Genomic DNA, 10,091 nt, shown 5'->3' on the forward strand with positions numbered 1-10,091 from the left:
GAAATAAAACAAAATGCACAATCAAAGAGAGGAAACTCTCATTTTAAACAGTTTATACAAATTCTTTACCAAATTTTATGTCCCTTGCATGATTTATAACGTTTGGGTTGAAAATGTAAACTTTTCATAATTATATTCTAAATGAATCTTTAAAATTTTTGCATCTTTTTATAAAATGCATATAGAAAATATATACATGCAAATAGTATAGAAGGGAAACGCTCTTTGTCTCATTAGGGAATTCTTGATAACTATTTAGATGCTATTCTTTAGTAAAAAATACACGGTACATTACTTACACTAAACAAGTAAATTTTCAACGAATTAATGAAACTAGCACTGAACTTAAAATTCAATCATATGCGAAAAAAGACTTCAGGAAGGCTTTAACAAACTTTAAGCGGTAACAAAAATTCATTCGTTAAAATCTACCCTTATAGGGAAATATACAACTTGTTTTAATAGATTAATTCTTTCCTACAGGGAAATCAAATTTTATCCTGTAGGAGGTTGGAAACTGGCATTAAAACATACATGCGCGTGTAGTTAATGTATACTCCGAACAAGAAGAGGTTTGTTTTGTGAAGAAAGATTCAAGATGACATCTTACCTTTCTACCAAATTCATTACCTTGACCATATTCTCTCATTGTATAACCATATCGTTACTACAGAGGGAGTGTGGTGGGTAAGTAATACATGTAACAGGTAATAAAAAGAGGTATTTATCATGTTATTTTTACATTTCCAATGAATTTGCGGGAATTTTTGATTTCATAACGATGACCAATGGATTGGCTTGAGTAATAATTTTATGGATAAATTCGGCGTTTTATGCAAATTGTCAAGCTAGCCACTCGATTGATCTCATCATGAAACCAAAAAATTAGTAATTCCTTAATATATGTGCATGTGATAACACAGAAAAGAGTAAATGCTTCTTGATCGATTCATATGCAAAAATATCTCCAGCGTAAGCGACGTTAACGTGACGTAGCGATGCTGCTCCAGGTCGATAGACACACCCATGTTTAAAATTTTACCGGAACTTATCTAATTACCCTTTAAATTAGAACTTTTGCATATTTGTTTTTCATCAAATGTTGACGAATTTTCATGAATTTATCATCATGGAGTAAAAGTAAATGTCTCAATAATTTCCGAACAACCCTTGTAGTTTATCGAGGAGAAATACTGAATAAAAAAGCAGAATTCATATCCTTATATATGTCAAACAATATAGCTGTTATTAAGCCCTCATATAGCCAGTAAAACTTACAAAAATATGCATATGTAACAAATGTGGCAGACTAAGTGGTTTCTTCATTTTCAAGTTTACTGGAATACTCAGGCGCATGAACATAACAATTATTAATTGTTACATGTAAAATTCCGTCGAAGGCCACAGCATCTTCTCTGCATGTACGGGATTTTAAATAAATTCTGCTTCATACATAAAACAGATCGGCTAATGAAGGAAACAATTCATGCCTATCAAATTCCCGACTTGGTCTCCAAAGACTATATAAATGTTGTCAATAATTATAAAATCCATGACATTGGGTTTATTTTATCACTTTGATACATTTTCCCATACTTTATTTTTTTTTGATTTCCCATTATATTGATAATATTAAGCACATGCATATTCAGTGATTAAATTTACCATTAGGAAACAAGTTTAAATTTGATTAAAGTCAATATCACGGAAGAATTGTTTATGATTTTTTTCTCATCAGAACTATTGCTTCGTTATGTTTCCTTCTACGACGGTTAAGCATATATTTCCATGTATGTCAGATGAAACTCTGCTGTCGACCAAAAATGATTTTGAATACATTCCTAGTTTTTGATATTTTCATTTTTATCTATCAATTTGATTCGTCAGAATCCAATCAATGCAATGGGTAAGTTATTGAGCGCTCATTTTGTTTAAAATAATAAATAGAGTATATACTGAATATTTTTTTAATCATAAATCTAGGAAGAATCCAAGCAGCAAATGATCTGCTTAAAAGGACGCAAATCATAACTTTTTATATTCAGTTATAATTATTCGATAGAAAGATAGATGTACTTAACAGCAATCGTTATGCACGTAGAGCAATTACAAAAATCCAGCATAACGAAATAAAGAAAGTGTTAACTTTTGAAATACTTTGCTAATGATTTCAACCCCAAAAGAAGGTAAGTATTAAGTTTTAACATATTATCCATAAGGATGTCTTTATTAACTCTTAGGAAAATTAGAATGTGATCTATAATCAATGATATGTGTGAAAGAGAAAGAGAAAACGTTTCAAGATGACATTAAATCTGATGTATATCAATAAGTACGTTAGTACTGCAATCAAAAACGGCAAAAATGTAAATAAATAAATCAATAGATAAAATTAAATTAATAATGATAAAAAAAAATTAAAACCGAGAAGATGCGTTTGTGAAACACTGATGCCCCCGTATGGCAACACAACAAAGGTTAAGCTTTCTAAAATGCAGATCAAATATGTTTGTACCTGAAGTAAGGCCTTTTAACAAGAAATACAAATGTGAAATATAAAAACCTAGCACCACCTGTTCAAAGGATATGACCAAGGTTAACGTTTTTAAAGGCAGGACAAACTCCGGGGCCAAGGTCAAATGTCCAAGGTTGTTGGTTTCTAAAGAAAGGCCTTGTCTCAAAGATTACATATGGAGAGTATGAAAGTGCTGGCCCTTACCGTTCAAAAGTTATGGACATTGTTAAAGTTTGTACAAAGTAGGTCAAACTCCAAGGTCAAAGGGCCAAAGTTGTTGATATGCAATAGAAGGTCTAGGCACAAGAATTACATATGTGAAATATAAAAACCCTTGCCCTAACTGTTTAAAAGTTATGAACAAGGTTAAAGTCTTTTCGTAAGTATGGAAATGGCCAAGGTCAGCTGGGTCAGACGGTCAAAATTGTTGGTTTCAAATGAAAGGTCTTGCCACGAAGAATTGATATTTGAAATAAAAAATTCCTAGTATCTACCGTTTAAAATTAGGGCCAAAGTAAAAGGATTTTTTGTGTAAAAATGGGTCAAACTCTAAAGTAAATGTCTATGGGTCAAGGTTTTTGATATCAAATGAAAAGTCTTGTTACAAGTATTAAATATGTTAAGTATTAAAGCACTATTTCTAACCCTTCAAAAATTATGTTCAAAGTTCTATTTGAAAAGTAGGCCAAACTCCAAGGTCAAGGTCAAAAAGTCAAAGTTCAAAGCGTCTTCTCACAAGAATTACATACGTGAAGTGTGTAAACTCTAGCGCTTTTAAAAAGTTATGGCCATGGTTAAAGTTTTTTCATAATTATAGAAATCTCCAAGTTCAAGGTCAAAAGGTCAGGGTTGTTGGTACTAAATGAAAGGTCTTTCCACAGAAAATCTACATATGAAATATAAGTCCTGGTATCTATTGTTCAAAAGATATGGGCAAAGTGTTAAAGTTTTTTGCGGACAAACAGAAAATCAGACAGACAGACAGACAGACAGACAGACGGCTAGACAGACGTACGGACACGACAAAAACTTTATACCCCCGAAACGTCGTTTACGGGGGCATAAAAAATATAAACTCAATCAAATTTTAATGCATTTTAGTCCAAATGGGTCAGTATGCTGTGCTGGATATAAATGGAATCAAGCATCACATTCCTGCATACGTAAGTTAATGCAGTGTTCATTTATTGTTTAGTCATCAACTATGGCTTTCTCCTCTTCGTTATTTAGAAAACGAAGTATTTTACTAAATAAATTGCGTTATTGTTGCATCTCTTAATCAGTATAGCACTATAGCATGATTTAGTTAGTGATCAATGCATAGACTTATCCGGATAAAAAACTGATTGAATACTTTTGAGGCTATTTATCGACTTTTTGGTAAATACATTGTAGCAATGAAAATTACTCCTCAAACTTATTTTTCTGGACTATTATCATGAAAGTGTTCCCTTATAAATTATTTCTTATTTATGACTAATGACAATTGTATGTTAAACCAAAAACAAAACCTGATAAACTTTTCTCAAATAGTATGTGAAATCGGATTCTTCGGTCCAAATTGCACAATACAATGTCCATATCCATCATTTGGTAGAGATTGTCAGTTCAGCTGCAATTGTAGCAACAACACTTGTCATCATGTCAATGGTTGTGGAAATAGTGATGGTATTTTTCTTATGTATTTATTTTTATGTTTTTAGAACGGTAAATTGTTAAGAGGATAGAGTATCCCTTAAAATAACCATTTATCAGAATAATTTTTAAAGCCTACGTAACAATAGTTTTCTTCCCAAAGGATTGTTTCTTTTACATATATCAAATCGATATCGATCCATGCGAGTGTTGTTGTTGAGACTCAAACATTAAAAAAAAATATTTCATTTAAGCTGAATATGCAGTGTCCACTCACAATACACAAGCAGTTGTAAAAACAGAAAATGAGACATCAACCAAGCATCCATCAAGCACAAAGAAAGGTATACTTTTTATTGTTATAAAACGTCATCTGCATAAGATATTTTAGTACATCAATCACTGGTATAAAGGAGTGTGAGAGGAATCGTCAGCTTTGATAATCTTCACATCTATGATTCAATCATCAATTTAATTTCTGCCCCTATGCATGGTTCGCAGGAAGTATAATATTATTTCTAAAATTCCGAATAGCAGGTTAGTTAAGCGGAGTGCTAATTTTGGCTTATTTTGCGTTTTGATGATAGTCCGCTAGAATTTTAAGAGCTTTAATAGTCAGTACTTCTATTAGTGCCCATCTGCAAATAACTAAAAAAAAAAAAATTCCGCTAAAATAATATACGCAAAAATTAATTGCAAAGCTTAGAGCAGGCAAAACGCCAAATTTTACACCTACCAAGAAAACTGCTGTACGTTATTTATTGTGCGAATTCCTCCGAAAGATCTGAATAGAATATTGCTAAAATAACAAATATATGTATTAAGTAAGGGAAATTTAAGGTCATGATCGGGAAGCAAGGGAAACGTGCTTGGATATAGAGGAGAAGATGATATTAAAGTGAGTCTTTCCAGTACTTTGAAATTTTCGAACTTTTCCAATTGAAATCTACATGTACAATATCTCACTAGTACCGTATATTTGACAATCTGTTAATGTAAACTGTAAAATTTTGATTGTATTCTATAAGTACCTATTTGCATAGCTTTTTCTTTTAATGAAACCGACTTTTTGACATCTTAAAAAGTGCATCTATAATGCATCAATTTGTGCGTCACACAATTTACCCATATAATCCACCGGGTGTTCGATATCATGTCTTTATGATATCTGTAAACCGATATGCTTGGAAACTGAATTTAATATGAAAATCATAAAACTCGAAATATATGTGCTAAGGTGGAATGATGGAATTGATGTGGTTAAGGTCAAGATCTAGTAAATTGACTTTAGACTAATTTTGTGGTGTTAGATCCATTATGACGTCATAATCAATTTAAACTTTCCTTTTCCCGTACATTACGGCTCTGATAGAATTATGCAGAAAATAAAGTTTTTCATGGAATTCAATTTGAATTCATATGAAAAGTTACCCCGATACCTATATTAAATTTAATATTATTTTTAAAGAAGAGACCACAAATATACAAATTGCCGTTTTCTGAGAAACTGTAGGCAATCAACACACATTTTAGATGTCTGATATGGAAAAAAACTCCCATTTTTTTGCTGGTTTTCATTGAAAACAACAGTTTTAAATAATATTTTTTATCTTGTTACCTGCAATTTATGCCCTGAAACACTTTATTTGACCAAGCTAAAGTTATAAAGCACCATTAAAGGAATTTTTTTTCTTAAATTTGATAAATCTGTAGGCACCTTCCATTTTCTAGATCTTGACCTTGAACAAAATCGTATAATGAACAACGTTTAAGGTTGATGAACCATGATCAGCATCAGCTGAGTACCAAACACATTGACGAGACAAACAACTAAAAAGGATTCGTTTATTTTCACACTGATGAATTATCTTGATGGATTTTTTTAGTTATTTCACATTACTCTGAAGATTTTTCACTGATATGGAGATGAAATTTGATTATAATTGATAATGTGATGCTTGTATAATTAAATCTTGAAATTTGAACATGTTTGACTAAAACATTTATTTCAGCATTTTCACTTAATAAACATTCGTCCAAACGCTGCAAAGATGAAGATACGAAAAGCAAAAATCAACTGAACAGCGAACAATCAAAATCAATAACTATTGGCATCATCTGTCTCTTAACAATAGCTGGTGTGCTTATGTTTATCTATATTGGAACGTATTTTGTGAGATGTGAGTACAGCATTGGAACAACACCAAAGACACGAAGAAATATTTGAGTTACTTTTCAAGCAACTTAAGAAATCGCCTAAATGATTAAATTGTTTACGTTGAGCTTCACTTTTTCCATTCACAAGTCACTCCTAATAGATATATTTTAAATGCATTTTTTGTCACCCTTTAAGATACTTGTTTTTTATAGCTACAAAAGAATTAAATTTCTCGATTACATATTTATTTTATGACATGTTTTATTCTTTTTTTTTTGAGATTGGAAATTATTATAATGCGTAGAAGAGTTATTTTGCAAAGAACAATATTGCTCTTTCTCATATTTGTCAAAAAATTGTTTAAATTTGTGAAATTCAAAGACGAAAGAAAGTTTGTCTGTAATATATGCTGACTGACTTTTTATACTGACCTCATAAAGTACCAAGTATTTAAATGACTGCAAACATTACTGTATCAGTCTGTCAAAAATAGTATGACTATGACGGAGACGTAATATGGAAACGGAGACGTAATACGGAAAATTTCAGGGCGTCATGTGATTAGCTTTAATCCAATCAGTAATCGACAAATTTGTCTGAAGCGGGATAAAAATAAATATTTGTGCATATTATGAAAATATTAAGTTTTAATCCAATAACAATCAACATAAAATATCGTTACGGTAACAAGAAATTTAACTAAACTACCTACGTAAACCGTTTCATAGCCGCCATTTTTCATTTACAATAACAACGCTTCGAACGGAATCGCGTGCCCGATTTTCATATTACGCCTCGACGGAGACGTAATACGGAAAATTTCAGGGCGTCATGTGATTAGCTTTTATCCAATCAGCAATCTACAAATTTGTCTGAAGCGGGATAATGAAATATATTTGACTTAGCACCGAATTACATATTGATACTAAAATCTGATTCTTTCATGGAGCAATTGACATTGGGTAAAACTTGCTTGCTTTCAAAGTTAATCGACACAAAAATATTGATACCGGTATATTTCAATAACTACATTTTGCTTGCAACACGTCATTTGATTGGATTAAAAAATTAGATATATATTATGTATCATGATTTGCCTTCCTTAACATATAATTATGTCAAAAAATATTACATTGGCGTCGGAAGCAAATTAAAAGTGGAAGGGGGTGGCTAAGTGAAAGAAAAATTTTTTTAGACCTCCAAGAAAACCTGACAAGCAGAAAAAAAGGAAATGTCCATTGTCCAAACACGAAAATCCTATATCGTAGGGGGGGGGGGGGATAGGTTCGAACTTCAGTGCCGAAATTTTTTCCAAATAGCACCACTTTCCCAATTTTAAACCTATACTGCAACGTGTCTGTGGAAAGTGTGTGTGTGGGAGGGGGGGGGGGCTAAACCTACGCAGCAATGTTCAATGTCTATACTAAGACTATCTTTGGAAAAAAACTGGTGGGCTAAGCCCCCCTAGCCCCCCCCCCCTCCCCCCCCCCCCCCCGATTCCGACGCCTATGTATTACTACGCTTGACTTTACTTGTAAAATATTTTCTATTTGAAAACGATATTGGAAGGCAAATTTGTGGTATTGTAGGGCACCAAATTATCAAGCAACGCAATGTTGAGCCGGATACGACTCCTGTAAGAGGGTTGTCCAAAAAGTTCGTGGAGAATTACTTTTTTGTGAAAATTAATGGTTCAATATAATTCTTTTGTATTTCTAAGTATTTCTTATGAAAAAAACATGTCAGAATGATTTAATTTTTACTGATGGAAAGTAATATTTTTGTAAAAATTGGGACCTTTAAAGGTCGCAGATAGTGCGCACGGACCAAGATTAAAATGCCATAAACTCTGAAATAAAGTGTTCAGATTAAAATGATTATTTTCTATTTAAAACAAGTCAAAAATTAATAATATTTTATGTAACACAAATAATCATTTTATGATATCTTAAGTATCGCTTACTACGAGGGGTTATCAAAAAGTTCGTGGACTAAGACTATAAAATTAGTACTATGTAGTCTGTGCTTTCAAAATTTATATTGAACATAAAACAACAAAAAATAAAGAAATATTGAAAATTTTAGCCTGATACGTTCATCATTTGCCAAATTATTATAAAATGAAAACGACATTGTATGATCACCCGGCGCTGTCGTCGTTTATTTCATGACGTCCAATAACGTCATTATTTTTTAAAATGTCCTCTTCTTCTACCTCATACACTTTTTTGATGAGATTCCATGGAGCTGAGTAAGGACTTAAATCCGCCTTGTTTATATGACTTTACAATGCCATGAACAGTGGCCTTCAATGAATATAATATTCCAAATAGATTAATACATTGGGAGAGATCCTCGCTTGATTGTGTCGACATATTTTGCTTTTGGGAGTTCAATATCTACAACACATGATCAGAGTATTTTTTTTTGACGTGATTGATTTTTCACATCTTGACAGCAAATCGACATTAACTGTGTATCCCTTTTCTCCCTGAATCTATTTTGACAGTAAAAGACAAGTACTCTGGATGCATATTATTTCTCTGTAACCAGTATCAATATATTTTAGGTCTATACCAGTTTTTTTCAGGGGCAAAACTTTATAGAATGTTGGAAACGGAAACCCCTCCCTCCTTTTGACGTCATTTTCAAGGCCTCATTTGTTTGGACATTCCGTGTAAAATTTACGATAAAATTTAATAGAGCTTTCAGAATTAAGTGAAAATTTCATATTTTATGGAACAATTGTGTCCCGACACATACCTGTATTAACGGGATCTTCGGATGTCAAATGATCATATCAAGAGTTTTTCTCATTTACTCATAGGGTCGCAAAAACGTCGTTTTCGAGGTTGCGCCGCCTGGACATACCATTGCTTATAAATACATTACTAATTTATTATAAAATAAAATTTATGATTTACAATTTATACTTAAGATAGATAAGATGATGCTAACTTGATATTTCAAAATTCAGTGATGTACCTAAAGCGGTTTTAATTTTATGACGCTAGTCCACGAACTTTTTGATAACCCCTCGTATATAGACAGTGCAAATACTAACCAAAAACCCTGACAAAAATATTTGAAAACTCGACAGAAAAAGCGACGTCCGCCGTCCGAACGGGGCAGAGTCCGATAAAAAAATGTTTTAATAAGGTTAAAAAGAGACAAAATATTTGTTAAAACAACTCAAAATTATTGAAAAATGATAAGTGCATTGATTTGAGATTGGTATATACGATTTTTCAACAGTGTGTACAAATTCTACACTACAAGAATATAGAAACACATGTAATTTGCTGAATATGGAGATTTCTGTTCATGACGTTGTTATAAATCTAGCGCAGTGTCGGACTGGGCTGTGCAGATGGTGTATACTACGAACTGTTTATATAGATGACGCTCGTAAATTTTTGTGCATTGTTTTGAATTTTAAAAATTGAATAAATTATAATCTATACTTAAAGATTATTGCTAGCACTTGGAAGTGTGTCGCGCCATAAAAAATAAATGTAGTCTGTGTCTATGAACATGTGTCAAATCAAAATCCAAATGTTTGACGTTATAGGGAAATTAGCTTAACGTCAAACTGGTCCGTGCGCACAATCTGCGATCTTTAAAGACCCCGATATTTACAAAAATATTACGTTTCATCAATAAATATTAAATCTTTCTAACTTGGTTTTTCATAAGAAATATTTTGATATACAATATACATGTATAAAACCATTTATTTTAAGAAAAACGTCATTTTCCACGAACTTTTTGGACAACCCTCGT

Source organism: Saccostrea cucullata, unplaced genomic scaffold (genome assembly GCF_032062105.1).
Source record: "Saccostrea cucullata isolate Sc308-1 unplaced genomic scaffold, CSIRO_AGI_Scuc_v1 ctg753, whole genome shotgun sequence".
In the NCBI taxonomy this organism is placed as follows: domain Eukaryota; kingdom Metazoa; phylum Mollusca; class Bivalvia; order Ostreida; family Ostreidae; genus Saccostrea; species Saccostrea cuccullata.